Source organism: Tauraco erythrolophus, chromosome 5, assembly GCF_009769465.1.
Source record: "Tauraco erythrolophus isolate bTauEry1 chromosome 5, bTauEry1.pri, whole genome shotgun sequence".
NCBI lineage: Eukaryota > Metazoa > Chordata > Aves > Musophagiformes > Musophagidae > Tauraco > Tauraco erythrolophus.
Genome location: NC_141469.1, coordinates 84,088,187 through 84,104,916, shown reverse-complemented (window position 1 = coordinate 84,104,916; position 16,730 = coordinate 84,088,187).

Below are 16,730 nucleotides of genomic sequence, written 5' to 3'. Positions count from 1 at the left end.
CTGTGCAGTGACCACGGAAGGACTGGGGCTAAACATGCTGCCGTTCTCTTTCCAGTCCTTCATATGCTGAGCGCTTGTAGCAGTTGTTCCTGGTAGGGTACCCAGAACCAAAGGCTTTGACACAGGAAGTGTGTATCCATCGAATTTCTCTGGAAATGGGAATAAGCATGCATTGCTTCAGGTAGCAGCCAAAAAATAGCATCTTTGGTTCCGTTGGAAGAGAGCATCACACAGTGCTTTGCAGCACTTGTAAATGACTCTTTGTTTTTAGGGGCTTTAAGGTCTGCTGTTGAGGAGTGCTTGAAATCAGGCAGATGGGTGATGACCCAGACTTGCAATGCCTCCCGGCTTCTGGGCAACTAACCTTGGCTCAGCTGTGAGGGTTCAGCCTGCAATAAGGGAAAAGTATCCAGAACACAGTCTAGCAAACTGTTACCCTTGCAAAATAGGTCTGTCAGTTGTCCCTGGGAGGCCTTTGGCTCTCCCATGCCCATGGCTGAGGCAGGGTCGTAGGAGCATTATTGTGACTGCTCCTAGTGCCTGGCAGTCACATGCAGGAGCACGAGGCCTAATCCTAGTAGCTTTCATTGGAAAAGACTTTATTGGGTGATGAGAACATGGTTTGATCTGCATGTGCAAGACTATTATGGCTTATCTTGACGTGCTTCTGGAAAACATGTGAAGTCAGATGGCAGTTTCGTTGGAAGTTCTCATTTACTTTGACCTTTTGGTGAAGCTACTCTGATTTGCTTGAAGGAGGCCTGTACTATTATGCTGGATTTGGCCCTGTCCAGCCTGGCCATATATTTGTTACTCAGCTTTTTCACGTTTCTGAAGAAATAAATGTGTCTATTTCTGATGTCTTATCTTAATATGGCTTACTTGATTTGGCCAGTAGTGCTTTTCCCAGTGCAGTTCTTTGGTTTGAAACTGAACTGCAGTATCCAAGGGTGATGTTTTCTTTGATGGAGCTACTGAATAGAGCAGCAGGCAGCTAGTTAATGCTAGCTTCATCTTTGTGTTTCTTTTACAGTTCTTCGATATTTATCTTTTTTCCCCATGAATAATAACTTTTTTCCCTGTACAAAATCAACAGCTGTGCTTGGCAGCTTGGTTTTAAGTGGGGGATGAGATGTTCAGAATACACATAAACTCAATAGTAGGAGTTCCACAAGGTTTTGTTCTTTAATCCACCGAACCCTAATTTCTCTCTGAATTTAAACAAAAATAGTTTGCAGTCTTTCTTCCCACGTTGCACCAGTAATGGGTCTGTCCATTCTAGAGTTTCTAGGAGCGTACAGAAACTCTTCTCTGCTTTCCTATAGTGAAACCATCAGTGTTTGCAAGTAGTCATCTTGCCTAAGTGTGTGCTCAGAGGGTTAAAAAGAGCGTGTTAGGAGACAGCACTGTATCTTTTCTCCTATCTCTGAACTGAGGAGTGCTGAAGAAATTTCTGAGCCCTCTTCTCTAATGGTGCCCATTGTGAGTTGGCTCTGCTGTCAGAATGATGAGAACTCTGGGAAATGTTTGGTATAATAAAAGTGAGGACAAGGAAGTCCTATTTGCATGGAAATGAATTTCTCCAGTTTTCAGATGATTCTTTTTTTTGAGAAAAGAGAGGATGGTGGTATACCGAAGGTTGAATTTTGTCTTCTACGTGACTTGCTTCCCAGGTATCCGCTCTCTTCTTTGGAATGGACAAAGAATACAAATGTGGTGGGTGTTGTGGGTACTTGTGTTGGGATGTTTTGAGAGGTTTTGAGTGCTCTCTTCTAGTTCTTGGGTAAGCTGAGCATCTGTAGTGTAACTGCAGAAAGAAAGTGTTCAGGTCCCCTTCATCATTTTCAGGACAAAAGAAGGATGAATTCTGATCGTTGATAGGCACCTAGGTGTGTTGGTGTTAAGTCTGAGAGAAAAGAACTATTTCAAATGGCACTCAGACCACCTGTAATAGTTTGAATATATTTAGATTAACTTTACCACTTGGTGCTCAACTGCATGGTACACTGTAGAGACCCTGGCACTGAGTGCAGTTAATTCAGCCACAGGGAAAGCTGTGAAGTACTGGAAGCTCTAGGCATGTCTGAGGAAGACAGGCAGGCGAAATGAACTGTCTGCTGTGTAGGAGCTGAACAAAACTGAGAACTCTGTGCAGAAGTTGAAGATTGTAGTGTCTACAGCAGGACCTTTGCATTGTGAAGGGCTGAAGGACATTATTGATGTTTCTACCTACATCTATGACAATCCATAGCTCCAAGAAATGCAGTTTCCAGTTGATCATAGATACAGATAGATGTTTCTACTTCAGCTCTGTATTCATGCTTTCAAAGTTCTGGTTGTTTTAACCTTGGAAAATACTTTTGGGTAAGTTCCAGAGCAAAGTCAGAGCATTACACCACACCTCATAGCTCAGCATGAGAGTGAGCTACTTGGGTCTGCAAGCCAAATTAAACAGTTAATCAAGTTCACTGCCTGGGGACAACCATGACTTGCTGTGTAGGGGTGGGAATTTTTGTGAACTGCTGCTCGAGAGGCTGGCTTCCTTGAAAATGATCGATCAGATTACTATTGTCCTCTCTCAATACCAGGGCAGCACCTGAAGCTCCACTGGTGTAGGCACTACGTATGCAATGGATGGCAAAACAACTCGTGTGCTGGGGGAAGTAGCTTACATATGGGTCAGGAAAGCAATTTGCCCAAGACTGCACAGAAATTCAGTCTCTTGCATCACTGAGATGATGATCTTGGTTCTGAGGAACCAAAGAAGGATTTTCAAGGGGCTGGGGCTGGAAGGAAAGGCACGTCTTTCTTTGGCACTTGCTCAGTTCTTGGAATCGAATGCTGGGCACGCCAATATGAGGCGTGGGAATGACAGGCTTGGTTTGTTTCTTCATGCTCAGCTCTTCCTCTGTTTTTTGACATGATATATGTGTACCCTTTGGGAGTACTACTCCATCCATGCATCAGGTATAGAGTTATTAAAATCTAATAATGTATTTTCAATAGCCATGTAAGTTTTTCAACGTATATTTTTAATTATTTGTTATTGCAGTGTGTGCTTCGTGTATTTTTTTTTTTTATTTGAGCTAAGTGAATGGCAGAGTTTTTTCAAAGCCTGTTGAAACTTGGGCAAGGAGGCTTCATTTTTAAAGGACCAAATGTATTTTCCGAGTAAATGTACTGTATACTGACTTAGTGACATCTTTCTTCTTCTGGCAAGGAGATGAAGGGGATAATTTCTTATCAAGTGTCATGTAACTGAGGAGCAATCAGTGATCAGGTATGATGGGTTATAAATGACTCTGCTTGAGGACTTGTTGATGTTCAAGATTGCATTCCCACAGGTAGGATGTCTCCGCCTCCGCTGGGTTAGTCACCCACGCATACCTCAGCATCCTTTCTCTATGAGAACTGGAAAATGCCGGTTCTGTCTGTTATCACACTTCTGGAAACTGAAGAGTTTGAAGAAAGCATGCTAATCAGGGCTGAAATAGGATGGATACAGATTCAACCTACTGTGTGCTACACTCCTACCTGGGAGACAGCCACGTGTATTAACAAGCAATAATAGAACCCCTTCTGTTAGAAGGCTTGTGGATAAAATGATATTCTACATCTGCCATAAGATGCAGAATCTTATGTGCACAACACCACACAGCTTGGTGTCATCTGCAGACTTGCTGAGGGTGCACTCGATCCCACTGTCCATGTCACCAACAAAGATGTTAAATAGCACTGGCCCCAGTACTGACCCCTGGGGAACACCACTCGTCACTGGTCTCCACTTGGACATTGAACTGTTGACCACAACTCTTTGAGTGCGACCATCCAGCCAATTCCTTATCCACCGAGTGGTCCATCCATCAAAACCATGTCTTTCCAGTTTAGAGACAAGGATGTCGTGTAGGACGGTATCAAATGCTTTGGATAAGTCCAGGTGGACGATGTCAGTTGCTCTTCCCCTATCCATCAATGCTGTAACCTCATCATAGAAGGCTACCAAAAGGCTTCCCCTGGATAAGTTTCTCTTCTGCTTGGCAATAGTACTGGGCAGTGAATTTCTGTGCATGACATACCCTCCATTCAGTCTTAATTTAACTAAAACCAAACCAGGGCTGAAGTGATCTAAAAAATCATTTGTAGCTAGATGTTATTCAGTGGTTTAAAGGCTGAAAATGAACTAGACTCTTGTTCCATTGTCTGCTGACCTGAGCAAATGTTGAAAATACTAACTTACTACTTTTTGGCTCTCACAGTGAAAGTGAGATTTACTCCATGTGGAGAAGGATCTGCTTGCAGTCCGTCCGATACTAAGAGCTCCTGCAGCAGGCTGTCTCATGTAACAGGCTGATACAAAGCATAAACATGTAAATGGATTAGCAACAGAAAAAGACCCATGAGGACTCTTGTGTCCAGTCCTTCAGATCCAGTTCTCTGAGCCTTGCAACAAGTGCTAGTTGTTAGCAAGATAAGGACCATGAAGCCCTTTCGTGGTTTAGCCCAGCCAGCAGCTCACCCACCACGAGGTCGCTCACTCACTCACTCCTCTTCCTCAGAAAAATGTAACAGAAGGGCTGAGGGTCGAGATGAGAACTGGGAGGGATCACCCACCAACCATGGTCCTGGGCAAAGCAGACTCAGTCTGGAGACAAATCAATTTAATTCGTTAATGGCTCATTCAGAGAGGATAACAAGAAAACAAAGCCAAATCTCAAAAACACCTTCCCTCCACCCCTCTCTTCTTCCCTCCTCCACCTCCTCCCCTCCGTGGTGCAGGGGGATGGGGAATGGGGGATTACAGGTCATTTCATCACACGTTTTTTCTGCTGCCCCTTTCTCAAAGGAGGACTCCTCACACTCTTTTCCCCTGCTCCAGAGGATCCCCTCCTCACGGAACAGTTCACAGACTTCTCCAACGTGAGCCCTTCCCACAGGATGCAGTCCTTCCCCATCAGATTGCTCTGGCACCTGCTTTTTCCCCATAGAGTCACGGCTTCTTAGGGAGCTGCCTACTCTGGCATGGGGTTCTCCTCGAGCTTCAGAAGCCTCTCCTCCTCGTTGTCAGCCTTCAGCAGCTCACAGAGACCATTCTCTGTGACTGCACTTCAGGCACAGACATCTCTGTTCCAGTGTGGGGTTCTCCAAGAACTGCAGGTGGGTCTCTGCTCCACTGTTCATCTCCACGGGTGGCAGGGGGGCCGCCTGCCATCTCACCACCAGTTTGCAGGGAATCTCAGCTGCAGCACATCTTGTCCCACTCCATCTTCACTTTTCTTGGTGTCTGCGTGGCCGTTTCTCTCAGGTCTCAGTCCTCTCTTTGCTGCAGCCATCTTCAGTTGAGTGGCGGTGGCCCAGTGTGTGCAGCTGCCCGCGCGGGAGGCCAGGGTGCCAGCCCCCACCACCTCCCCTCTCTCTTCAGCGTAGGTCCAGCCTCAGTTCAGGCTCCTTCATCCCCATCTTAAATAGGGCATTCATGGAAGCACTGATTGTCTCCTCCCTGGCCTGAGGGGATGGGGAGGGTCTCACCTGTCTGACTGGTTTTGTAGCTGGGGAAGCTTTTCACAGCTACTTACAGGGGCCATTTCTACAGCCCCTCCCGTGCTGCCAAAACCTCATCACATAAAGCCACCACATTAAGCTTTTTTCACTCCTACTTAAAGGGGCCATTTCTGCAGCCCCTCCCGTAAACTCAGCACAAGACCTTATGTTGAGCTTGATCATCATTTGTTCATCTCTTGTGACTAATTGTCATGGTTTGATGTGGAGGGGGGGTGGTTCTGGTGGCAGGAGAGGGGTTTTGCTCCCTGCGACCTCCCCGGTTTTGGAACCGGGTTAGGCTTAGTTCTGGCCACCAGATCAGACTGCCATCCCCCTCGGGGTTGAGCCAATAGGGCGCCTCTGCGAATTGCCCTATTTAAGTCGGGACAAAGGGACCGGAAAAGGTGCTTCGCCCAGGATCGAGGAGAGAAGGGAGGAGGGCACTGCCCCCGCTCCCTGGCTCCCGGCCGGGCAGCTGCCTGCGTCGGGCCGGCGCCGCCCACTGAGGACGGTGGCGGCGGAGCCAGCTGGGGAACTCGGGGGCACCCCACTCCCGGGGTGCCCACTGGGCTGAGTTCACCTGGAGAGGACTGAGATCTGAGAGAAACAGCCGCATCGACAGCAGGTCAGTGAGGATGGAGCGGGAGGAGGTGCCGGAGCCGAGTTTCCCCTGCGGCTGGTGGCGAGATGGCAGGCGGCCCCCCTGCAACCAGGACGGCCTCGGTGGAGCAGAGACCCACTCGCAGCCCGTGGGGAGAAGATGCCTGAGCCTGAGGATGGTCGTGTTGGGGTGCACGGCAAGGCAGAGAGGCATCTGGAGTCTGCGTGACGACCCACGCCGGAGCGAGTGGCTACAGCTGCCTAAGTACCCGAGACTGTGGTAAAGCCACACCGGAGCAATCTGTGGGGAAGGATTGTTTCCAGTGGGCTGGACTCACGCTGGAGAAGTTTGTGGATTTTTCCTCGTGGGTAGGGGATCCACTGGAGCAGGGGAAAAGGGTGTAAGGACTCCTCCTCCTTTAAGAAAGAGGCAGCAGTAACAGCACGGAATGAACTGACCTGCACCCCCCAGTCCCTGCCCCCTGTGCTGCTGGGGGCAGGAGGTAGAGCCGGGAGGAAAAGGAAAGGGGGGGGGAAGGTGTCGGTTTTAAGATCTGGTTTTGTTTCTTTCTGTCCTCTCAAGTAATCGGTTTTTGTTTCCCTTTGTCCTTCTAAGTAATCATTAATAAACTGTTTTGCTTTGAGAAAAGCTCTGCCTGTTTTGCCCAGGACCATGGTTGGTGGGTGCTCCCTCTGTTCTTGTCTCAACCCTCAGCCCCTTTGTGTTTTTTTTTTTCTCTCCTCTCTACTTTACTGGAGAAGGAGAGACTGTGTGAGTTTTAGTTGCTGGATCAGCCTAAAACCAGGACACTAATCCACTCAGAAATAGTCTTCCATCTACTTTGTGTAGGAGGAGCAGCCCAACTCTGCAGGAAGCTTTCTGTAAGCACAGTCTCTGGAATGCTCTGGCTCGTTTCCCATTCGGTTCCTTGAGACAGATCAGATAGGTGCTTCAGGGCTCACTTGTCCCTGCTGTGGTGTTGATGGGGTCTTACCTTTGTGGTGTGTTGAGACAAATCATCCTTTAAATGCTCTGCATTACAACAATGAGGAATCAAAGTGCATTGCAGTGTTTCTTGCCTATCTTTGTTATTGTGTCAGTGGTGGTTGGGAGCCCAGATTGAAATTCTGATTTTAATGTCACGCTACTTAACTTTTGGCATTAACATTTTTCAGTAAAAAAGGGAAATGTGTCTAAATCCGCTCTACAACTAGCACCTCAAATTTAAGCCCTGATTTACCTTTCCCTTTTGAGGAGTTTGTTCAGCACCTGCAGTCTGATTTTTCTACTCCCATCAGTATAAATCAAGCCTTGTAAATCAAGTTATAACTGGAAGCCTTTTATCTGTGAATTTTATTTACAGTGGAAATAAGAGGCTTCAGGAGGTGAAGCTGCTGTCACTTGAGCCATATTCACCTGCGTGGAGCAGCACACAGAGAATATTCTGGTCAAGAGGCAGCCTTGCTCTTGGAATTGATTTATAAATAGACTTCCAGGGTGTGAACCTTCTGCATACTGTTGGAATAAATTGGCTTACACTTGAGCTGCTCTGAAAGATGGCCTAGTTGGTGTTGGCCTATCTTTAGGATATTGGCATTTGCCTTTCTTTGCCATGGATTTCTTATGGCTGTGCGAGTGCATTGCTTGGGCATTGTATGGGAAGCTGTCACTGAGTGATGTGGGAATAGCCAAAGAGTGAACAACTCTGTGCTAATTCTCCAGCAGAAAAGCTGCAGCATAGGAAAACCTCTGCTTCTTCTGTCATTCCACATAGGCTTTTAAAGGTATTGATCATGCTACTCAATTTCCCTATCTTTTTGATCCTAACAGTCTTCCCACGTGGACAAGTCCTTTGTTGTTGTTTTTTTTTTGACTCATTACCCCTGTATAAAAAAGGGCTAGTAGCACCCAGTTGTTTCACAGGGGTGTCACAAGGCCAGATGTGCAAAAAGCTGTTGGCCATGGGGATGGCAGTGGGAGCATAGGCCTTCTTGGTACAGCAAAATGAGAGATTTGGACAGGGAATGTTGCCCAGCCTCTGAGGATCCTGAGCTAAGTCTTGCTGTAGAGTTGGGCTCCAGCTCTCTGTAGTGTTTCTTCTGCTGAGGTGGGAACTTGGAAAGGTTGTGACTGGAAAAAGGTCATCTTTTGGTCTGTAACAACTCCTGCTTCTAGATGCTTCTAGAGCATCCTGCCTTTTGGACTGTGATGAAACTGGGAGTGCTGTGGTCCCCGCTCTGAGGAGGTTCCAGTTGCTAAATTCTTAGTGGAGTTGTGCAAGTTTTGACTGGACTTGGGGTAGGTCTGTTTTCTAGCAGTTTGTGTCACTCTGAAGAGTGACAGGGCAGAGTCTTCCAGATTACTGAATCTACTTTGTCACTGAAAGCTGATAACGTTTTGTTCAAATACTTGGGATTATACGTTTTGTCTCTAAATAAAGAATGTGCGTGTATGTTGTTACTTTGAAAAATCTCATTGGTTTTAAAGACCTAGATCAAATGAGTAATGCATTCTTCAAAATAAGGAGAAACTGGTGTGGACAATTTTTCAACACTTGACAGCTTCCCAACCAATTTACTTGCTCTCATCAGAATAAATGGTGCTGGTCTGTCTCTAGCGTGACTGCGGACTATTTCACACAGCTACTCCAGCTGCTCTCTAAATTGAACCCACAGAGAAATCATTGCAATGTGGAAGAAGGGACTGAAGGTGCAGGGAGCTAATTAAATTGCAAGCATGGGGGTTGTGAAGCCCTCGTTTCATCTCAGGTGAGTGAACTGTGTTTAGAGAACTGATTTCCGTATTAGTGAACACATGTTTCCTGAGATCTGCTTCCATGCATTGTGTAGACATATGGTAGATGGAAGAAACGGTCAGGTGAACTTGTCTGGTAGCTAGGAAATCCTGTCCCACCAAGACTGGAGCTGACAAGTAGTAAGAAGTAGTCAGCTGTGGGTGACATTGCAGTAATCATTAGTTACAGGACTTCTTGCTAAAAGTTGCCTCCAACCACACTATCTATGGCTATGGCAACTGTGGCTATTGCCCAGATTGCCCAGCTGGATGGAATTGATTGAATTTCCTAATTAAGGTTGAGACCCTGCCTGCAAAAGGTGGGCCATTTCCTCCTGGCTGTGGGAGATGCAACCACGTCCTTGGAGCTGCAGCGTAGGCTGGTGAGCAACACTATCAACTTTTGTCATGAATTTTTCTAGTCCTCTTTGGAGTGTTCTGGTTTTGCTTTTTGCCTTTGCAAAGCGATGGGTGGTACAAAAGAGTTACCTGAGGCCACAGAAAGGGTCTGAGCCTGAAGGCATTCAGCCTTTTGGTTTCTGTTCAGACACCTGTGATCTCTTGAAATGTCAAGCAGCTTCAGAATGTTTTGGGATACAGAGTGAGAACAAGCTCTTTGGTGTAATGGGACATGTAAAAAAGGCAACAAGGTGATGCCACTACAGGAAATGCAGTTGTTAATGTTCTGGGATGTGTTAGTAAGAGTGAATTATATTAGGCAGGAGAGGTAGTTGTAGTTATTCTACTCTATTTGACAAAAGTGAGAACCTAGTTGGATTACTGGTTTAGGCATTCCAGTGTGCTCTGCAGGAAGGTGTAGCTTCTCCATAGTATCCCATGGTGACTTCTTATCATTTTTACCAAGAATAATAAGCTGTAAATATTACTGAATATTACCTTTAAGAAAAGAAACTGCTTGTTCAATCTAAAAATGAGATCTCTTCCAGTGTATAGGGTGCTCATAAGAGAAGGGCAATGAACAATTGTCTTTTGCCTCTCTTTGAGGTTAAGCCAAGAAATAATTAATCTAATTTGAAGAAATAGAGATCTTAGGTTGATACTAGGAAAAGCTTCTTAACTTTAAACACTGAAAGTATGTTGTCCACATAGCAGTGGAACTCTGGTGGAAGACATGAGTACACTACAAACAAATAGGGACAGAGCCTACCATAATTCATCGTGTCTCTAGGTTGAGTGCCCCTGCACTTGTCTGGTTGATTGGTTGCTTGGATTTTTTTTTTAGAAAGGGCATACTTAGTGAAGGCTTCTGGTCATATGGCTTTATTTTGCCAGAAGGACAGAACAGGTCACTGAGACAAGGTAAGCTTCTAAAGAAGGAATGCTTAGACCTACTGAGTAAAACAGTCTTTAAATGGCAACCTTAAAAACAAACTCCCACCCTGCTCAGTGAGTTTCTTTCCCTTCTGCTTAAATTTAGCAGATTTCAGTTGCTCTGGGTTGCACACAATCCCAGCAGTCTCCTCTATATAAAATCATTTTACTTTTCATCGTTTCCAGGTGTGCTGGTTTTGGCTGGGATAGAGTTAATTTTCTTTATAGTAGCTAGTATGGAAATATGTTTTTGGATTTGGGATGAAAACAGTGTTGATAACCCCCAGAGATGTTTTTGGGTTTGCTGAGCAGTGCTTACACAGAGTCAAGGACTTTTCTGCTTCTCACACCATCCTGCCAGTGAGCAGGCTGGGGGTGCACAAGAAGTTGGGAGGGGACACAGCTGGGACAGCTGACCCCAACTGACCAAAGGGATATTCTAGACCTTGTGACGTCATGTTCAGCATATAAAGCTGGAGGAAGAAGAAGGAAGGGGTGGACGTTTGGAGTGATGGCGCTTGTCTTCCCCAGTAACCGTTAAGCATGTCGGAGCCCTGCTTTCCTGGAGATGGCTGAACACCTGCCTGCTGATGGGAAGTCGGGAATGAATTCCTTGTCTTGCTTTGCTTGTGCGTGCGGCTTTTGCTTTACCTGTTAAGAATCTTTATCTCAACGCATGAGTTTTCTCACTTTTACCTTTTCTGTTCTCCCCTCCGTTCCACGGGAGGGGAGTGAGTGAGCAGCAGTGCGGTGCTTAGCTGCTGGCTGGGGTTAAACCATGACACGGGCTTAGGTGAAATTGTACTGCATGCCACAGTCAAGCTTTCCACTTGATCTTCTCTCATCGTCTTTGCTCTGCAGAGCATTCTCAGGCACCCTTAGGGAAGAAAAATTCCTTCCTTTTCTAAAAAGTTACATTAGATGCAGGGGAGAGTTCTGAAAAAAGGTAAAACCCGTTTACTATCTTCAACTACACAATAAAATACGAGCAAGCAAATTAAACACTTCTGCTGTTTGCCAGGTAGGAGGTGGGAGCTGTGACTTGCTAAGTTCCCTTCCAGCTCCTTGCTTCCCCTTATGAATGAGATGTGAGTTGGAGTGCTATACATCCTGTTCGGACACGTAGACAATCCCGCCATTCACTGGTACTGTGTTCACCAAAATGATGCTAGCTCGGAAAACGGCGGTACACTGCAGCATGTAGCTTATAGACTGGCTGGTAGATGTGTGAAGTTGCACACTCCCTGGTTCTGGATAAATGGAGTGCTTACTTTAAAGACAAAGTGCAGGGCTCATGAACCTCTGCCTGTACAGTGTAAATAGGATGCAGTTTCTAGTCTCTGTGAGACACCAGCTCAAAGTTTTGCTGTAGTGTCAGTGGATAAATGAGGAATGCCTCGTGGGAGCCTGCGTTCCAGTGTTAGAGTGTTGTAAGGGAGGAAAAACAGCATTTCACACATCCTCTTTAATTTTAACCAATGCAGAAAAACCACAGACCTTTTTATGTGGTTTTCTCAGGTATGTGTTGAAAGGAGTAGCTCAAATTTATATCCTGTGATGGCAGCCTAGGTTCCTGAGAAGTCAATTGCAGGTGACAACAATTTTCTAATGAAGAGATCATAAACTACTCCTCTGAGTAGTTAGATAACTTACACCTACCATGCTCTGATCTACCTTTCTGGTGTTCACCCATCCTATACGTGCTTACGTGTTGCTTGACTTCAATTTTGCTATGCAAAGAAAAGGCACAATAGTTGTCCTCTTGAGCAGGTCTGAGCCCATGTGTCCACTGTCTTGTTTGTGTAGAGACACAGCTCTGCAACAAGGCTTAGGGGGAGCTTGCACTTACAGGTAATTTCAGAAGAGACTTTTCAAAATGCTTCTGCAGAAAAGTTTTGTCCTCTTTCAGGAGGTCACTACCAGCCCTTTCCTCCCTTCCTATCCAAAAGCCTTAGCCAAATCTATCAAAATCACAGTAGGTCCGAGGTCGTGTTGTATTCACTAGGTACTTTGCACCAGTGAAAGTGGGAAGGGTTGATGGGGAGAAAGATCATCAGTGATCACTAGGAATTGCACAGTGTGTTCTACAATCAAAGGCTATTTCTTTTTTCCCAGTGTACCATTTTGTTCTTTAATAGATGATATAACTACTAGGAGAGATGTCGGAGTGATGTGGGGAGTGTGTGTGCGTGCACAATTCTGGTCTCTTGATCAAGGAAGGTGGACTCCAGAACAGGGGTAGAGAGGTTGGAGGGAAAGCCTGTCTCGTTTTAAGGAACTAGAAAAGGTGACTTTCTAAACAATATAGTGAACTGGAGGCAAAATAGTTTATCTCATAGAATCATAGAATCGTTAGGGTTGGAAGGGACCTCAAAGATCATCTAGTTCCAACCCCCCTGCCATGGGCCGGGACACCCTCCACTACACCAGGTTGCCCAAAGCCTCATCCAACCTGGCCTTGAACACTGCCAGGGATGGGGCATCCACAACTTCTCTGGGCAACCTGTTCCAGTGCCTCACCACCCTCTGAGTGAAAAATTTCTTTCTTATATCTAAATCTAATCTGCCCTCTATCTCGAAATAGATGGAGTTAAATGTTAGGGAAAGAAATGAACTACTCAAGTCCTGTGACAGCACCTGGTAGTGGGAGAAAAGGCCATGACTGACTGCAAATTTAGCTTGGACCAGAAACTGATAGAGGTTTTGGTATGGCAGAGGGAGGGGAGTGAGCTTCTGGAACAGCTTCCCAGTGAGTATGGGTGCATGTGATGGGGACAACGGGACTGCCAAACTGCTTTTAAGTGGAGCTAAATCACTTAATAGTAGTGGTTGTATGTTGTTTGCAGTGGTAGAAGATTGAGTTTGATGAGCCAGGAGAGAAGGTCCATGCCAGCACTATTCTACCTCCACACTACCATATAAACATTAACTGATTCAATTCTTACACCTCTTTAGGAGACAGGAATGTCTTAAGTGCATTTTGCAAGAACGTTCGCCCCCCACACTGTGGTTTAGGGCCTAATACCAGTGAAGCGCTGCCACAATTAACATAAATCATACAGGGTGTGAATGCTCTCCAGCAGAGTTATCATTCGGAATGCATCTCCAAGCTTCTGTTTGTTCAGGTGATTCCCATGGTTCTTGAGCAAACCGTTTGCCCCAGTGGCTGGAGCATGTGTCACAGGTGGTAACAGGCTCTATCTCTTGCCCTGTTGTAGGTGGCTGGGTTTGCCCAGCATGCTTAGTGTCACTGTGAGGTTAGCTCCTGTAGATATGTGGACTTGCCAAATTGCCTCATGCCCAGCAATTGCACTGCTCGTACCGAGGTGGAAGCACCAGCGAAATGTATGGTTTTTTGGGGCCTGGGGAGAAATGTTTCCAGTCCTCAAGATGACATCTGCTCTATATGATTGATTCAACACCCACTGGAGGAGGGATTAAGAGGCAGGCAAGTTCTCTGCAACACCTGGCTGGGCATTTTCTTTCTTCTCAGCCTAGTAAGTAGTTGTGCTTTAATTCAGCTGTCACTGATTCAAGAGGATGGGCTGAGCTAGTGGATCTAAATGGATTGTTAAAAGGAAAAAAAACTAATGCCCTAATGTTTTGCTTAGGTAAAACCAGAAACATTTCCTTTCCCCCTCTTTCTTCTGTTCTGCTTACCTGACCCTCAATGGATGTTGTGTTTGTTGTAAGAATACTTGAGGCGATCATGACTGTGAACTAGTCTGTCATATTGATTTGTGAATTCCAGCTCAGCTTTCCACCTCATTTTTTTCCATGGGAATGGATGTTTGTGCATGTAAAGTATTCAAATCTTTACTTTTTCAGCACTGGTAAGAATCAGTTCAGGCATCGGCAAGGTGACTTTGAAGTTGGCTGTGTACAGTTCTCTCTTTGGAATTTACGCAGCCACATTGTATACTCTGAAACCAGTTAGACTTGTCAGAGAAGGAAAATGTGAGATTTCATGTCTGCAGTAGGTTAGAAGGAAGAGCCTAGAATCATAGACTCATAGAATGGTTTGGGTTGGAAGGGACCTCAAAGATCATCCAGTTCCAACCCCCCTTCCAAGGGCAGGGACACCCTCCGCTACACCAGGTTGCCCAAAGCCTCATCCAACCTGGCCTTGAACACTTCCAGGGATGGGGCATCCACAGCTTCTCTGGGCAACCTGTTCCACTGCCTCACCACCCTCTGAGTGAAAAATTTCTTCCTTATATCCAATCTAAATCCCCCCTCTTTCCGTTTAAAGCCATTGCCCCGTGTCCTATCACTACATGCCCTTGGAAAAAGTCCCTCCCCAGCTTTCCTGTAGCCCCTTTAGGTACTGGAAGGCTGCAATAAGATCACCCCGGAGCCTTCTCTTCTCCAGGCTGAACAGCCCCAACTCTCTCAGCCTGTCTCCATAGCAGAGGTGCTCCAGCCCTTGGATCATCTTCGTGGCCTCCTCTGGCCCCGCTCCAGCAGCTCCATGTCCTTCTTGTGTTGGGGCACCAGGATGTGATTGTACTCTGCTGCCAGTTATTCCAGTGTGAGTCTGCAATGACTCTGAGTTTCACTGTGCCATCTAACTCCATGAGATTTCTTGTCAACTTCAGCAGTGGTGTCTGCTTCCTGCAGCTGGTGTTTCCACTGGAGATAGTTGTGCAGAATTGCCAGTGCTTCCAGTGGAATGAGATAAAGGCATTGCATCTTCCTTAGCAGCCATACGTTGGCAGATGGCTGTTGTGTGGCATCATGGCAAGTGCTTTCTCTGTTGACAGTTTTTATATGGCAGGCAATTAGGTGCCCTGTGTCTCTCCTGATGATGATCTGTAAGGAAGGCCTGTTTAAAACCCTGTGGCAACAGGATGGAGAAGAACTTATTAAATCACTGGCGTCAATAGGTCAGAGATTGTGTTTTGTGGCAACTGTAGTGTTGAGATCGTTCCCATTTAACATGACTCGCTACTGCCCAATTTATAAACCTGACTGGTGAACTGGGAATTGGGATGGCTTCTTGGGCAGACGAACATCCCAGAGACTAAACAGCAGCTACCAGCATTATGTGTCACTTCTCATGAGCACAAAATCCATCACAAAAAGAGCAAGCCATTTCTGATGCTTTTTTAATGAACTGTCTCAGAGAGGGAGTGAGAGAAAAAAAATGTTTGTTCCTGAGTTACATAGTAAAAAGTTGGCTATAGAAAGCTCTGGATTTCTTTTGTGCTTGCTTCACAGTACGTAATATAACCAGGATTGCCCTCGGAGCCTCTCTAGCTAATACTACAGCCTCTTAAACACAGACATTGAATTTGGAAGCAGTTTTATTGCAAACACTTAGAGAGCAAAGAAGATAAACACAAGGAAATCAAATTTCAGTATTTTGACAATCAACTTTGAGAGCCTTTACGCATTGAGTCTGGGCAGTTCAGGATGTCAGCGTACTGGAAGTGAAGGGTAGTGATAGGTAGAAGCAAACAAAATAGGAAACTAACCCCCCAATTGAATAATAATTAAAAATCAGAGCGTACAGGAAAAATGTAATTTTTCCAAGGTGCTGAAACAAGAATGCAAGATTTTCGTTTGTGTGGTCAGGGTGCACATGGGGCTTCATTAGGGCTTTTACGACTGCTGCTATTAACGAAGCAATGATGTGTCCACTAAAGCTCGACATCAGCTGTGGAGTATCAACATGGGAGCTATAAAAGCATAATGCTAATTTCTCCACATCTGCCTTTTCTTCTCTGCATATAATCCCTAATTGCAGTCTCTGGTTTTGGGTGATTGGCAAAGTGTTATTAAAGTTTGAGAAGTTGCGGTTCCTGAGAATTTCAATGATAACATCATCAAATGAAATACTGGAGTAATGACAATCCTCAGTAGTTTTTCCATCTTTGATGCCAGTTTACCTTCTCCCAGAGGACACTTCCTCTAATCTCCCTCTGCACTCCATTTATATAACAAGAAAATTGTATTTTCTTATTGCACAATGTTCTGGTTATGTGCCATGTATCACTGTGTGATGCCAAGTTATTTGGGTGGTAGAACAAGAGAGGTTTGGTGGGAGGATACCACTCCCTGAAACAAAGAAATTATAACTAAGGTAAAATTCTTGAAAGATCTTGGTTCCTATGTGCGCACAAAGTGTGAGCAAGCATCTTTTCAGAGTGGGTCGAGCTGCTAAAAAGCACCTGTTGTATCTTAGTACGAATTCTTTGGCATCTCTCTGTGGTCATCTCTTCAATGACATGCACATGGAATAGCGCTGCTTTGTGTTTCTGTGGTGTTGTTTTTGTTTTTTTTTTTTTTTTCTTTTCTGGTAGAAGACTTTTCTTCTTTTCTGGTGATTTTATTGCAGCTTTCCAGTACTTAAAGGGGGCCTACAGGAAAGCTGGGGAGGGACTTTTGATAAAGGCATGTAGTGATAGGACAAGGGGCAATGGATTTAAACTGAAAGAGGGCAGATTTAGATTGGATGTAAGGA